At 31.0% G+C, this 16,905-nt stretch overlaps 1 protein-coding gene across 1 annotated transcript in view; it reads left to right on the forward strand.

The window, feature by feature from the left end:
- LOC109596467 (tetraspanin-2A) overlaps positions 1–16,905 on the forward strand; it is a 76,273-nt gene that overhangs the window by 1,163 nt on the left and 58,205 nt on the right. The window lies entirely within an intron of this gene.

Here is a 16,905-nt window from a genome sequence, read left to right on the forward strand (position 1 = left end):
ACATATTGATACTGATTAAGCAATCTATAACATCACTGTGTTTAATTAGAATTGTTTATATATCAAATTTCTTCAACTGAGATAAGATAAGGCTGATAAGCGGGTATTAGAACGTTGAGCAATTTTTATTTGAGGATCGTAGGTTTCGCAATTTGTCCCAATTATCATATTTTTTTTAGTAAGTAAATTTAAACGTAGGAAAAAGCTTTGTTTAAAAAAAACTATGGTCTGGCAGTGGTCCAACAAATTATACAGATAAAGAAATTTTAATGGGAACGTATATTACACGTAGAAGAAGAGTTATTTTCGATTCACTTAGTACTGTGCATTTTCCTTTAGAGGTAAAGTTAAAATTCGCAACGAAACCCGGCCATATTTCAGCAAAGTTTCTTCATAAAGAATAACAAAGCAGGCAATAGCTCCCGCTAAACGCGCAATGTTTAAAGGTAGTATATTCATATAATTAAATTCCATAAATAAAAATAAATTATCTGGTAAGGGCGATAATAAGCATGCAACGTAGTTTCCAAGACGGCATAAACTTAATGCAATCTTTATAAACGGCAGTCGAGCAAACAGCGCCGCCATTTGCATACTAGACCGTTGTTATCCTACGAGCTCGAAATTAAAAATACCCAAGAGTCCCGGGCACATTACACTAATTGGACTCAGGAATTTTCCCAATTTATGTTATGATATATAAGAATTTAAGAATTCGGTTCGCTCTAATCTTATGCAAACGTTTATTAAATAAGACCGGGACCATTTTTGTAACGAGGCAGACTTTTTTTAAGGTATAATAAGATTTACACCATCTAGGCTAACACATACAAAAATTATTTTCTTTCAGTTCATGTTTAATATTAATTAAAAGTTGGCGGACGTTTTTTAAATAAATAAATCTTTTACAAATCTTTTTAGTTATCAAATAAGTTTTATCAGCAAGAGATGCTGAGTTCTTTCTTGTTACTTTTATTCATTTTAAACTTTTCTCTTTTGTAGTTTTCTTGATTCATTTTCTAGACTTCTCCGTTCATTTTAGCTTTTTTCTTTCAAAGGTTTGTTAGTTGAATTAAAACATACAAACAATAAAGATTTTAAATTCTCACAAATAAATAATAAAATAAATTTTTTAATTATAATTTTACATTTTTAATTTATTCTGTACGTATTATTTGAAAGCTCTTTTATGTTCTTTCCAACTATATTACTTATTTTTTTCACATTTTGTGAACTTTTTCCTTTGTTAAAAATTGTATATTCAAGTGCCCTAATGCAAGTAAATTTGCTTTATGGGATCAAAAATCAGCCTTAAAGAACAGAAGCAATACATTAGGAGAAGATAAGCGCTGATGTCCCACGATTTTGGTTTCGTCTGTTCCAATGAATTTATTGAAGATGGACAATTGTATTGTACTGCGATAAATCACCTGTTAGAAAGAGGGTTCGGGCAATGAATTTCATGAAAAAGTTGGACAAATGGATTAAAATTTAACAGTTGTTAATTATCTTTTTGATCGCAATGCAAATGAGGTTTTTATTGATCTATTTGTCACATGCGACGAAAAATGGGTTAATTACAACTATTTTCGTCGGTCTGAATAATGGATTGAAGCTGCTAACTTGGTGGAACAAAACCTAACCTAAGAGAAATTCTGATGATTGGATACCAAGTGGAATTTTATATTTCAAATCAAGATTACAAAGGAACAATGCGACTGTCCACTCCACCCCCATAACGATCAAACTGGTGAAACACCATCAAAGACAAGTTTCTTTGGTTTAGCAAGACTACATGTAGAATTAAAGACAAACAAAAAGCTTCAATATATATAATAGGACGTTGGATTCATTCAAAAGATAGTTCAGAAGTTTCTCCAAGCCACTATTTTACAAGGTTTTATTCAGAAGAGGAGGTCAAATAGACCTTATTTTCTTCAATTGCAATAACTCAAATTTTTGTCCCGACATGAATTTACTTGTAAAATGGTAGTTTCCCACATCTAATATTAATAGAATGAAAGTTTAGATATTAGTAATTATTTAAAAAAGTTCCCAAGGACACATTTGTATACGTGAAAATCAATACTGGTAACTGATTTGCGGTAGAAAGTTATTTTGGGCGTCATGTCGAGTTTGGACGTACAACAGAGTATCGGCTGATCAGTTCGAGCACGGCGTATTGTTTACTCCCTTAATGTGGAACCCGAGGCGCGTTGGACATCATCTCATATTCCTTCCGATTTTCGGATCAATTCTCAAAGGATGTATTCCCGAAAGCCTCTGCTTGGGTCCGGAGCTCTCTCTCATTCGGCAGTCATGTCCGCCGTATCCGTGAGATGAAAACCATTGCAAAATTGAATTAGGAAACTTTAACAACTTTCACGGACTGCTACACATGAGATACCTATTTTTCATGGCTGATATATTTCTTTGTCTGATAAACTCTATATATATAATAAATTTCTTAGGAAATTGAAAAATCTACTCGGATAAATTAAACCGGGCTTCCGCTCCGCGTCTGCAATAATGAAATGACTTATTAGGATTCTTCCAGGGAGGTTCGGTTTAATAAATGGTGGTTAGTTTTATTATACCTGCCTATTCTTTACAATTATTTAACAAGGAGGATACAACGTGGATTGGCATTTCTCTTTTCCCTTTTATTTCATCGAATGCACACACTACAAATTGCTTTGTTTTCAAGGCAAGAGGAATTAGTAAGACTTATCCGGCGACAGGTAAAAGACTAATTAATTATTACAAGGGTTGTCATCTCAGCTAAGGGTGTACTAAATATTTAATCCCGACATAGAACCAAATGACGATTTAATCTTTTAAAAATCTTCTACGGATTTAACAGGAAAATGCTGATATTTTATTTATTTTACTTTTTGTCCTTGTCGTTCTGCAAAAATTCAATTTATTTCGCTTTATTTTAGAATTTTAATTATAGTTATTCTTTGTCAGCAATATTTAAATTATTAAATGTTACACTTTGAAGTTGGAATTGGAGTATAATCTTTTAATAATCTTAAAATTTAAATTTTTCTACTTTATTTTGTAACTTAATATTTAAGTGAAAAAGTGACAAACTTAGATGATAGACTGAAACTGAAGATTAAATCATCTTGTTCTATAAAATTTCATTCAAGTTATAACTTAATTCTATGTCATTATATTTATTGCCAGTAATACTAAATATGTTAAATATGTTAGAACTTAAGTTTTAGACTTAACTGTTGAGGGTGATGATAAGCAAAAATTGGGGATTACTCCAATATGGTAAAAAAGATGAATAATTTACTTCTTGTTCTGTAACAAATTGTTCAATTTATTCTGCTTTAATCTATAAATCGTGTCAGAAAAATTTAAGTTATTATATATTAGATTTTGTGACATATCTTGTCCATTAGACGATTAGCCGAAATTGGGGAAAAAGTGCCACCACCATTCGGAAAATAAATGTGCGAAATAAAAGAGCGATTAGGTTGACGTGCCGTTGAGGGCGGATAAAAGTGGCGGTGTTTGTAAGTAAAGAAAGGGTTGGCGCATCGTCGAAATCCCGGGGGAAAGGCGGTGGTGCCGGTAGCGGGCAATCAGCCTAACCTTATCAGCCACTCCTCTTCACGCAAGGATGCGATGAGAAAGGCATTGTCATATGTCAACAGAGGCATAGTCGATTTATCTCTCCTATATTTCACCCTGGAGGTTACGTCGTGACGTCTCTCGTCTGTCACGGGTCCTAACTCAAAAAAAAAAAAAAAATATTCAGCGCAACTTTATTTTTGAATATTTCGCCTCGGAGAACGCTGGATTTATGCTGTCGCTGCGACGTGAAATATTGCCTTAAATATTCCGGACGGGTCAGCGGGCCAAAGGGAAGGAAAAAAACGGACGGGCACGGGGCGACAGGTGAAATTATAATTGTGGATACGGGGATGACGGCTGGACTTGAGACGTTTCATAAATCTCCGAACCCCGAAATACCTCGAAATATTTTTCCATTTTTTCCTCGATTTGTTACCTCCGAAATTCTTGTTCCCCTTTTATTAATAAATTTTTCATTGTGCTTTTTAAATTGCGACGTTGAAGTAATTAATGAATGTGTTCTTTTAAATTTCATTTTCATGTCAATGTCAATAAAACATTTTTTTGTTAAAATAAAATGCTGTTAGTTAACAGCACACATGGAATAACGCTTTAAAACTTTTTATTTTTACCATGAGCTTTTAAGTTCTGAAACAAACAAAAAAAATAATTAATGCGTCGAGGTATGTCACCAACTCCAACATACTTTTTTAATTTACTCATTTTTAGCTTTGTATTGTTTTTAATTTCGAAAAATGTTTCTTCATCGGTTTTAGTTTCTTTTTTCGTTATTTGATCATTTTATTTTATTAATTAGCGTGTCTTTCCACCCTATCTCGGATATGTGAAATATTCTTCAATTAAATTTTTTATCGTTCCATATCGAACAGTCTTCGTCGAGTATATGTATATTTTATGTTGCTTTTATACGGAAATCAGTCTGTAAAATAGTTTAATACTTCATTGTTCGATGTCTCGGTGCACTATTTTATTGATTAAGTAATATTGAACTAAAATCGTTAAAATTTTCACAATATTTAAATGTTTATATTTATTTTCTCGCTTTATGTTTTCATATTTTACAATTGTCCTTGATGTTACACTGTTTTATACTATTCAATAAATTTGCATGAAACTAAAATTGAGACACAGGCAATAAATTCTGTTTTTAAACTCAATATTCTCAATTTTTTCCTTTGTTAAAATATTTTTCCATGCATTTCCCTAATTGGCATTTTTATTTTTTTAAATTCTGTTTTATCTATCCGTATTTTATTTCATTATTTTTTATACTTTGATATCTAATAATCTTCGTCGAACACTTCGATTTATGTTGCTGCTGTGTCGAAATCAAGTCAATAGAATCGCTTAATACAAATTGTCGTGAACTTTATTGTCTGATGCCCCGATGTACTTACAATTTTATTGTTCCAGTAATATTGGACTAAAGTCGTTAAAAATTTCACAACATTTAAACGTTTATATTTGCTTTCTCGCAATAAGTTTTCACATTTTACAATTTCCCGTGACGTTAATCGGTTTTTATGCCATCCAATAAAACTACACGTAAACTAAAATATGTGACACGAACAATAAATCCAAAACGGAGACTAAATCGGTCATAAATATCTTTATCATTGGGCGAAGGCAATTCCGAAAGTGCAGATGAATAAACAATATCTGATTTCAAATCTCTACTTATTTTATGTTTCAAATGCACTGTGACGTAAAATAATTGACACAGGAAATCGAAAATAATCTAAGCCATCCCTTTGTGAGTTCCAAGTGTCTCATCTTCTCCATTCTAGTAGGTAAGTACCAGAGATTTTTCGACAAAATAAAACGGATAAGAACAGTGCCATTTAAAATTATCAAACGATTTGTTAAAACAATGTTCACGCAATATTAAATATTACGGCTATAGTCTTACCACCAGTAATTTCGTTATTGTGTTGTAAAAAAATCTACATAAATCTGCATAATCCCGCAGTGAAACACATCAGATAATAAACACGATTTACACAAGTGCGAAGTAAATTATCTTATTATTTTTTACGGCTGCTCATAATATACCACACCGTACATATTTGGAGCATTCGCCTTTTGTGGATCGGCATCGCACCTTCCCCTTAGAGAGAATGGGACCCGGCGACAAAGCGGACTTAATGAGAAGGAATGGAGGGAAGAAAAAGGAAGGAATTAAGATATACTAGGAAATACAGAACATGGACGACACAGGGGTTAGAGGGACTAAAACAAGCAGGCCATTAGAGTCGAGGGAAAGTACGTAATAGCGAGAGAACGGGCCGTTGCCTCGTTACGACCGAGAAGATTGATAAAAGCGACCTCTTCAATGTGGTACTCGCCCCCTTGCGTCCTAGTATTGGCGTTAAAATTTATGTCGCGAATAATTTCCTATTACTATAAAATAAACTTTCGCCGTCTCGCTCTAATATAAATAAGCACCGATGCCACCATGGGACGGAATGGTATTATTTCTCAAATACGTGACCGGCATAATATCAAATATCCGGCGATTTTTTGATGTTGAAATGTTCACGAGTAAATATTGTATTCGTTTGTATTAGTTGATGCAGCGAACTTTTAATAATTGAACAGTTTTCAGAGCAACAGGAATGTAGTGTGCCTTGGTGCGGCTATATTGGAAAAAACCAATTTTGAACTCATTGGCTTAATAAATCACGATGCAATTAACAAGTCTTTTTCATTAATAATATAACTGGTATTTCACAAATAGTAAATTTTCATTAAATAAGTAAGGAATATAATAAATAAACTTCTTGAGGGTAGAAAATAGGGTGAAAAAAATGTAATTTAGGATATATACCAAATTTAAACACAATTGGGCCAAAGGTTACAGAAAAATGAGAGAGATATTTTGAAATTTAAATTTGTCGGCTGTATTTTCTTCACGAGAAACTTAAAACTATAAAAAAGTATTTAAATTTGATTCATTATTGGGCGTGTTCTGACTACACCCAAACTTTGACAATAAATATTAAAATCACATTGTAGATTCAGTTATTATCTTATTATATATTTTGTACATAAATTGTACTGAATAAATTTGTATAAAATGTAATATTAATTGTTTTGCTTATTTATTTGTTTTTTTTTTGTAGTTAAAAACCTTCATGTAGGCAACTGCTAAAAACCTTTACTTCATTAAAAATTGCTATAAAATATGTATACTATCCAGCATATTACTAACATTAAAAATTTACATCTCAAAAGCACATTAACGTAACAAAAAGAACTCCATACTTACATCTTAAATAATTAAGATACTTAAACAGTATTTATCTTAATGCACGTTGAAAATAGTGCTCTCGACTTTATTTGTGATCCTGCTTCAACAAAATAGACGGTTTCCATTAACACTTTTGTTAATTATTATACAAGAAACTTCACAAAATAGCACAATAAAAGCAACAGATTTATACGCTTGCCAAAATGAAAATCTGTTTAATCGACATTTAAATTATTTGCCTTGTTAAAAATGCGTTGAGCACAATACCGCAGGAAAGTTGCTTTCCCGAAGAGAACTTTGGATAATTACGTTTAAAGTTTATTACACTCTGCCTGTAAATTTTATTCATGTTTCCTTAAAGACTGTTCCTTTTTTGTTGTTGGAAATTTATGGCGAAAGGTTCCAAACTGCGAAGAACATATCTCATGAATTTACAACTGTAGGGGATAATCACACATTCCTTTTTAAAATCTCGATTTTATTATCGCGGTACAAATGTACAAAAGCGTGAAGTAACCTCTGTTTAAACTGTCTTAGTTTTTAAATTACTTTCTAAGCAACAGTTTTTATTATCTCGCAATTTTAAAGAGATATATCTTCATTTTTTTTAATTTGAAGCGTATTTGAATTTATTTTTCTTTTTTTTTTGTAAAATAAAAAATGTATTTTTATGTTTTCAAAACAAAAATGTAATTATCTTGAAATTTACAATAAATATTGTTGTTTCTTACCTAAAGATACAACAAAAATATTTTACCAAACTTTACCAAACCAAAGTTTGTGATATATTAAAATATCTGTAGATGGGATATAACAAAATTTTTGGTAATTTTCAAGATATTTAATATTGTCATCAATGAAACAAATGGAGAATATTTCTGGTAAATTTCAAGATGTCGAATGTTGGGGTTAAAAAATGAAAAAACTTGATATTTAGCCCATTTATTTCAACAATTGGCAAAGCATGGGAATAATGCCAATAGATTTTCGAATAAAATGCAACGAAACGAATAATGTAAAAAAAGAACGTTTAATTAAATCGTATTCACTAACATAAATCATGTGAACTATTGAGCCATAATTCCTGTGTTGTGCATGTGCTGGTATAACAGTATTGTTTAATTTTACCATAGCCGAAAATATATGCACGAGCTAAACGACTGGGCCATAAACGGTATAATAAATCGGGGTGCCGGCAAAGTAATACACGCCAACAAAATGAAATTTTATGAAAATTCTCTTTGTTAATTACGGGCTAATCTTTTATTCGTTATCGTGGCAGCTTTGTTAATTAGGAAATCTTGTAATTCTTGGTGTCTTAAAATAATTTATTTATCGTAAAATGTATCTCATTTAGGTGGAAGGATACGGCATTCGGCGGATTTACTGCGCTAACTCGTTTCGCCCCTCGGAGCTTTTCAGACATTAATGGGGTACGTGTCGGAATTGTGCACGCCGTCACTTTTTCTTTGCCGGCGAAAGCCTACCGGGCTCAGTCCGACTTAGGTCAACGCCGCACCCGTTCGCTCTCATTATTTAGGCTATGCCGGCCCGGAATCAACTTCATTTTGGGCTTAGGTCGACGGCCGGCCTTCCTTTCACCCCGCCCGACTTTTATTTTGTCCCGCGATAATGGCACACTTTAAACTCTATCAATTATTGCGTCCGTATCTCGGTTCACGGCCTGCCAACAACAACATCAAAGGAAAATAATGACGTATTCTAACCCAACATTCAATCTCCGGATTATTTATTAAATTTTATTATAACATTATCGAATGTTAAGTGCACAAAAAGGCGGTAAAAGCTTCACACGCTAGCTCGACGTTAAAATTTACCCTTTAAATTCTTAGGGAAAAGTTTTTTTTGGTTCATTTCAGATACTGTCTGATATAAAACTGGTTTTACGAAGCTCTTGCATTAATACCTCAATAAATGCTAAATGATGCACTAAAATACAAACTAGCATTAAATGGTGGCGCTTTAAAAGTCAATTTCACGGCAATTAAATGCAACAATGGTACGGGATTGTTTATTTTAAGTTACGTTTATTTGTAAGAATAAATTTGCGTTACAAAATACCCATTTGTAGCTGTCAGAAAGTAGTTTTATGGTAATCAATATCTGAAATAATAGTATTTTAATTTGTCACAAATTAAATAAATTGAAACTTACTTCAAACAATAAAAATATTTGTATGCTTTTACATTTATTATTGAACAAGGATATAGGAATAAATAATTTTAAACAAAATGTATAATCAAATTATTTTCGTCAAAATCTTAGATGGTCTAATTATGATCAATGAAAACTAATATTTTTCAAATTTTAAAAATAAATAATAATATTTGATTCTTTTTTTAACAAATTATAAAAATTTCTACAAGCACTTTTTACGTTATATAGAAGAAAAGTATGTATTCATCAGTTTTGAGAACATTTTCAATTAATATTCGTTAAAATAAAGTTAAAATTAGTTCAAATTATTTTATATATTTTTTTTAATAATATAATTTTTGACTTTTTATAGTAGAGGGCATATCCTATTCGTAGCCAAATGTTGTTTACTATAATTACTACAATTATTCTTATTAATAACATTATAGATATATTTGAAAATGAAATTATTTCCCAAGTTAACCTAATAAATAGTAATAAGACATTGAAACATTGAAGTTCAGTAAATGGGCATAAGAAGAAATAACCAATTGTTGTAGTTTTGTGTGCATGTGCATGTATGTAATGATGACAAGATGAAACTTGTAACCTAAAAGATAGATACAGAAAGCGATACATTCAACTTTGTAAGTGATTGAAGTTATAATTTTAACAAAAATATGTCATCAGTTACAAGCTTCGATGTAAAAAAAGTAACTGTTAAACCAGAAGAATAAGAGCATAAACTATATTTAGTTTAAAATTTAAAACTAGAACAGTTTCTTACATTGAGCTTTATCTTTACACATTTAAACTCCTATCATAACAAACTGTTTGCAACAACGCATAGTTTTATAGACGTGACTATAAAATCCAATAGATATAAATCTGAGTTTACGAAGCTGCTGACATTCATACACCAATAAATGTTAAATGTTACATTAAAATACAAACTATTAAAACGCTGTTTCAAAAGTCAATGTTAGCGATTAAATGGTATCAAAGCTTGAATCCCTGGCTTTATTTTTGTTTGTGTATCTAGTTTAATTTTATATTTCATGTAATTTGAAATCTTTCGCAATAAATTTTGAATAAAATGGGCAGTCTTTAAGAAAACATGAAGTAAACTAAACTGGCAGAATGTAATAAACTTTTAATGTAAATTACTCCGAGTTTTCTGGAGCAAGCTATTTTACTGTGATGATTTAATTAATAATTTATTGCTGATTAGACTGATTTTTGCAACAGGAAAAATACATTAAATAGATTATGAGACATAAATTTGACATTTACTTTAAGAAAGGATTATTTATTTTCCATTTCAGTTATACATTTTAAAGTAGAATTATGTGTCGTTAACGTTACAATAATAAATTTTAGATGAAAGTAGAATTTCCAAAATTTACAATATTATCCAAATTTCACGTCCGACAATCCCAACTAATTTATTATTAATCACTAAACAAAGCCAAAACCACATTAACTCAATAAACAATAACCATTTCTCAGCCATCATTGGCCCCATTGCGAAGAGATTTATCAAGTCGACGAAAATATTTGGAAAGCAATACCGAAAAATATCAGATAGTTTCGATGACGGCAAAAACGCGAGAAGTGAAAAAAAATCCTGATGTATTTATAAGCGGCGGGCAGATGATGCGGACAACACGAACCGACAGCCTGTCGTTTCATTTTATTTCTACGGCCACAATTAAAGGCACATCAGGTCAAATGTGTGGCCGTTTTTGCAACGTTGCGTTCCCCGTTCGATTTTAATCGGATTAAATTATTCGATAGGGCGGAGAAAATGCTAATTGTGATTATTAATTTGTAATTGGTGCATGCACCGCAGACATTTGTTTCAAGTAAACTTTTTTGACAACTGGTTTTGTCATCTGATGAGGTAGTAAGTTCCGTCCTGTGATCTCACATTTTAAAACTAGTTTACATTTGAATTTCTTTTCTCTTGCCCTTGATGTCCAATCGGTGTTAAGTTCGGAGGCCTTGCTAGCCATTGCAATTAATTTACATCAATTATTGGATACTATTGAAGCACTGATTTTTTAAGGATCTTTAAAACTACACTTTATAACATTTCAATTTTGTTTCGACTTCTTTCAAGTGAGAATTCCCACAAACGAAAGTCCTTTTAAGCTAATAATTTGTTCTTTATGAACCTCCTTTAGATGCTTTCATATTTATAATATTTTAAAGGAATAATATATTCTTTAAATACACTGGAAGTAAAATGAAAAATGTATAAAAAAGTATAGTGCAAAAACTCTTCCACAAACAAAATATTTTTTGTACTCATACAGATGAACGTACATATCAAATTTTGTTAAAATTGAATCTTTGGATCCTTTAGCATTGATTGTCACTTAAAAGTAATATTTTTTTTGCCATATTGCCATATTTAGATTCAGGATGCATATCTAGAAAACCGAAAATAATTGTGGAGTTTTATAAGTTCTTTCTCAACAATGTGAGAAAAGCTATATAAAATGACCAAACCAAAGTTGAAAAAGCATTAACTCGTAAAAAAAAGTATGGAAGTGGCGTCGTCAGCACTGCACGTAGTGGCTAGACCTTAGTCTGAAAGCGAGAACCAGCACACGACCGATGGTTTTTACTTTCCAAATGAAATCCTTTATGATTGATGGACAGACGTCGTCAGTTCCAATATTGGGTGACCGTCGGTCCCTCCGCGACGACGTCGACTCTGCAGTCCGTGCAGTTTATCGCTGACGTATTTCAACATCGATTCATTGATAACGGTCCCCGGAACCTCTTTGTTAAATTTGGATATATTTTATTCTGTCGCATTCCGCCGGTCCCGGTCCGCTACCAATTTAATAAGATTTATTTTTGCGGTCGCAAATATGCCGGGTCACCATAACAAAATATTAGACGCGCCGCAAAAAAACACCGCCGGTTAATAGCTCCGGCCATTTTTTTTTATAAGATAAATTATATGTCCTGATCAGGTCAGCGTTTTAACTGGTGCGGGGGAAGACCTTTGGATTATAAAGAAGTCCTCCGGGGAAAATAATTATTCCATTCTTTTTTCGCATTATTCTAATATCATAAGTATACGGGTAATCTTAAAATTTTTAATAATGAATATTAAAAAATATTCTTGATGGAGGAATTTACTTATTATTTTTCGTACTGTTTTTCCAATAATTTAAATATACTTTCTGAGATACAAATGTGTAATAAATTATTTTTTAATTATATAAGCATTTTATTTTTTTCCTTATTAATCAAATTTTCAATAAATTTATTATGGTTTATTAATTTTTATTTGATTTTTTAGGCAAACTTTTTAATTATCGTTCATGGTATCGACAATTTTTTCCAGTTCCAAGTTCCTCATAAAGAAAACAGCCCCTCAATTTTAAATTTTAAAAAATGTTTTTTTTGGTTCAACTATATTTAAATTTGATATGTATTATCCTAAAATATATGTCTAGAATTTGTCACAATTTTTGAAATTTTAATTTGTATCATGCGCATTCGCCATTTTTATGACCGCATTCATCATTTTTATGAGCGCATTCGCCATATTTTAAAATAGATTCTGAGACTTCTTAGAATAAAATTTCCAAAAAGCATTAAGAGTTCTTTTAATTAATGAGGTAGGAAATAAACATTAAAATGATAATTTCCCCTAATAACTCAAATCAAAGGATAAGGCTCATTTTAAATTCACATTCAAACCCTATTAGAGTTTTCAAACTGTCTCGATATAAATTGTGAAAGTGACGCATAATACCGACTGCGAGTTGTAAGAAAGTTGATTGTAATAAAGGCGAAATTGAATTATGCAACGCTGCACCCCCGGCCCGAGCGTAATCAAGAATCAAGCCGGGGGCAACGTTTCAATTAAAAAGGAAAATTGACAATAAGCGCGAAATTAAGATGTATGCGCACGTAAACTCGGGAGGATAAAAAAAATCTTGTTTTCCAAAAGTTTAATTGTTTCTGATTTGGACGGTTTCCGCTTAATTAACGAGTTTGTTGAGATGGAAATTGCTATGCGAATGGAAGGAGCGGAGCCTAATTTTATTTAATTTCGAGCATTTTTCCTTGTTTACAAAATATTATTGAATAGAGAATGATTTTGATATTTTCATATTTTGTTGTAATTATTATTTACTATCGGATTTGCTTATTGTAGATTCTGGATAAATTTCGATGCATCAACATGAAACGTTGTTTATTCATCACGTACATATATTTGTATTTATCGGAATTATGGATATAAATCCTGAATTCAAAAATATTTTATAATCTGCGGCGAAAGAGATAAATATCATTAATTAAAATAAATTAAAACAATTCTATTCGTTTCGTTAACATTTTGTTTAAACTGTTGCAATTAGATTGATTAAAGTGTATAAAATAATAAAGTTTGATATAAAAGTTTATTCGTACGAGTAAAAATGTGTCAGCTTCAACTGTATAATGTAGAGAGTGCAACATAAATATAAGTTTATGAGTAAAATCCACATGTATAAATTATTAATTCGTGTACTTCACGTACCAGAAAACACAATTTCTCACGCCGCTTTACAATCTCTAAAATAAAATTATGTGACATTGTACGACAACATTTTCCGTCTAGAAATTAGGTCCCTTTCTTACAATATTGTTTGTGTAAACTACAGAAAACAGAAAAGGCAGAGCTTAAATATTATCGGTGGCTTGGTTTAATTAAGCAGGACAATGTGGAAACGATTCCCGGAACGGAATCCGAAGCCATAGTATCGAAGATCGAGTCCGGGTACAATTAAGTTCCCGAAATTCCTGACAGTAATAAACTGCGGTCATCGAGATCAAATGAGCCGCATTATCGCGACATCAAACCGAGCGTATATACTGCAAAACCGCAACATTCATCAGCCCCGCCGGCAGCTGTGAGTCGACAAGAAGATGTGTCACTTCGTACGGATGAGTTTTGTATCTTCGTCACGGGGAGGGTCGACCTACATCTCAAATATTTACGTCTGGTGATTGTCTAAATATTCCAATCGTTGACCTATTTTAAAAGTTAGATTTACCTTTTTAACATTTATGTTTTAGTCATTTATCAATGTCACTAACTGCCCAACAAGGTTAATAATGGTATTACACTTGAACTGTATGAATTTTGAGGTGTACGATAACAATTTTCTATTTATAGTCACGTTGAAAATAAATTTTGTAAAATATAATAATAATAAAGAAGTGATTATAAAATCTAAAATTATCAAGATTTTACTAATTAAGAGAGTCTTTAATCAAATTTTCATTAAATTATTCTAGTTTATTCGATTTTTTGCAAAAAAGTTTTAAAAATATTTTATATATTATTTTTTTTTAATGAATGTTTAATATACATTTTATGATATGGTTTCTTAATTTCATTAATAATATGTTTTTTTGATAATTTTTCAGTCAAAAGTTTTGAATAATATCGAATCTTTAATTAATATTAAAAATACATTTTTTAAGTAAGACACAATTTATAATATAGTTTTTCATGAATCAAGTTCTTACGTGAGTATGTGGTTAAATTTTGTCGGATAAGTTGTGAAACACCCTGTAAATACATTTCTTCTGAAGTTTGTTTAAAATTGTTTAATATATTTTATAACTAATAGAAAGGTAAAAATGTTAAATTAATCGTTAATTGTACCACAAGTTCAGTGATGTTGTAAAATATATTTTAAAAAATTAACCTTAATAAAATATGATAGTTAAATTTAAACAAAAAATTTACGTGAACACCTGAAGGAAATAAACCTGAAACCATTACGTGGCAGCACCACGTGCTGAAAATTTGAATTTACCATAGTAAATAAATTGCGGTTCGTGTTGATGTTGAAAGCGACCTAGGTAGCAACAATTAATATAACGAGAACATGAATAATTCCTTTTACGTGGCAGCCTCGCTTGTTAAACACAAACAGACGAAGTGTTCGAAAACACGCAGCATCCGAACTAAAAATCGTGCAAACGTGATTGATCCACATCAATCCGCATTAAACAGAGTGGCGTTTCAAGGAGATTTAATTTAACGTACGATCCCGTTATCAAACAAAAGGTCCGACTACGTACGTGGTGGTGGTCGGATGAAATGTTAAAATTAATATGTGAACGTTTAAAAAAAAATGTTTGTTCCTGAAGTATCATATTCAGCGGTTCATTAATAACTGTCTGGGTTCAAATCTAATTAACTCGTTTACTGTTTAATGTTGCTGGTATAATAATGTTGGCCCTCTCAGCGACAAAAAGTGGTTTAAATGGACATCATTATCTATATTTGCTTGAGGTTCGGATTATTTGTAGCTATAGTTTTAATTGGTCGCTTCCAAGATTACAGCCATTCCGAAATAATGGAGCCATTGTAGCGACTGGTCCGCAATTAATGTGCAGAGAATAAATTTGTATTCAGATTCAAAACTGTTTTGAGATGAAAAGCACTTTAACTACTGAATTTTTTATAATTCTATTTTTGTATCATTCATTTCAGAATTAAATTTACCTTAGTTATGTCAACGTTAAGAATTGAGGAAGTAATTTCAATAAAATTTTAATATTATGAAGATAAAGTTGTTTTTTAAAATTTTAAATACCAATAACTAAAATTATTGGTATTATATTTAGTCTTAAAAAAACTTCAATTCAATAATGTTTATATTTGTTTAAATAATATTTAATCCTTCAAGATTCACACAGATCAAACATTTTTCGTACTGTGTATAGTTTTTAAGTTTATAAAAAAATATTTTCTGATTTATTTGTATAACCTTAGCATCTAATATAATGTTTATACTTTTATTTATAAGAATCTTAAAATTTAATGTTATTTTTCTCAGCACTTTTTTTCGAGTTATATAATATTTACAAAATTTAAAAATATATTTTTGAATATTTGAATGGGTCTAGTTTTGGAACTACAAATTTGAAATAAAACATTTTATGAAAATGATTCTATAAATTAAAAGGTTTAAATTGTGCATATTTTAATAATTCCCCTTGAATAAACAAACCACAATTAATAATGATATTTCAAGTCAAGCAATAAAAAATGATTGAAACCTTAATGGAAAAACTAATAAAGTGAATTGCAGCAACGTGAACGGCTCGAGTATAGACAATGAATGATTTGTGTCGATTTAAAATTCCCGTGAGCCCCCCAAATGAACTTGCCACGGCGAATTAACAAACAAAACGTGCCGGAAATTGAAAATTTGCTGTTTGCTCAGATACCTACTTCTGCCTTTTAAACCGCAAAACGACGTAATTAAATTCTTGCGATTTCGCGTGTAACAAGTCGAGTTCAGCGAGTGACCCTAAAACTGGGAAGTGCTTTGTTTGCATTCCAGTTACCCATACTCAACAGTTTGATTCTGTAATTGCCTGTTTTTATTATATACTTACTGGCACATAATATGAGGGAAAATTACTTAATCAAATACATGTCTGTGAAAGGATCTGTTTGAATTAATGGATCATATCACATGAAGGTTTTATTTGCAAAACGAAGATTTGCTTAACACTGTGTGGAGGCGTTAATTAATTATATTGTTCTCTGGGACTGTTTGTGTTTCCATTTCATCCTTCTTGCCGTTACTCCAATTTATATGGTAACAAAATTAAATGTTATTTTTAGTGTTACGTGGGTCGGATTATACATTGCTGCAACGATTTAACACAAATATGACAGTTTAGAACTCATTTAAAAAATACAGAAGAAATATTTTACATTTTTAATGTTTAATACTATTATTAGTTTAACTAGATTTTTGGGCCCCTCTTCAGAATTGAACCGGAAATAATTGTATAACAAAAAAAAGTAATATGGAGAAATATACGGATTATATGGTGTATAAAAA

Source organism: Aethina tumida, chromosome 7, assembly GCF_024364675.1.
Source record: "Aethina tumida isolate Nest 87 chromosome 7, icAetTumi1.1, whole genome shotgun sequence".
NCBI classification, from domain to species: domain Eukaryota; kingdom Metazoa; phylum Arthropoda; class Insecta; order Coleoptera; family Nitidulidae; genus Aethina; species Aethina tumida.